Source organism: Formica exsecta, unplaced genomic scaffold, assembly GCF_003651465.1.
Source record: "Formica exsecta isolate Colony F162 unplaced genomic scaffold, ASM365146v1 scaffold2977, whole genome shotgun sequence".
Lineage (NCBI taxonomy): Eukaryota > Metazoa > Arthropoda > Insecta > Hymenoptera > Formicidae > Formica > Formica exsecta.
The window spans coordinates 18,607-19,259 of NW_021850234.1; positions in this window are offsets into that span (position 1 = coordinate 18,607).

A 653-nucleotide genomic window follows, 5' to 3' on the forward strand; every position below is an offset into this window, starting at 1 on the left:
TTGGTATTGAATTTGGTGAGTATCGATGAAAGGGTTTATTTTTTATAAAATTTTGAATTTTTTGAGAAATGTCTGTACACGCTGTAACTTTCAGAAAATTTGAGATATCGGATTAAATTTTTTTATATGAATAGAGTATTATTAAAGGATGTTTGATATTGAATTTAGTGAGGATCGGTGAAAGAAATCATTTTAATTTTTATTTCGCTCACAAAGCTTCCTCTATGAGGAAGCAAAAATTGAAAAATCCGCATGCTTAAAGCAGCTTAAGCATTGTAAGATAAAATGATGAGGAAACAATGTGCAAGTTTCTAATTTGCACAACTCTACTTGTTTTTGTTTCTTGCAGTTGATTTCAGGAGGTATTCACGATCAAAAGTTTTTGTCATAAATTAGAAAAAATATTAATTACAACTATTTTCTTTTATGAAGAGGTCAAAAACCATATTATTTTGTGATACTTTAATTTTTTTTATAATCCGAATTTATTCATTTAATTTTTCAAACAACATAAATGTAAGAAATATGTTTTTTTTGTTAATTTTGACAGTTTTTTGCTACTATTGTACAGCCAAAACATCCTTAATGTCGATCTTTTTGGGGCTAAGAACTTTGAACTTCTATTAAAAAAGAAATATTGTGTGCACAGGGGC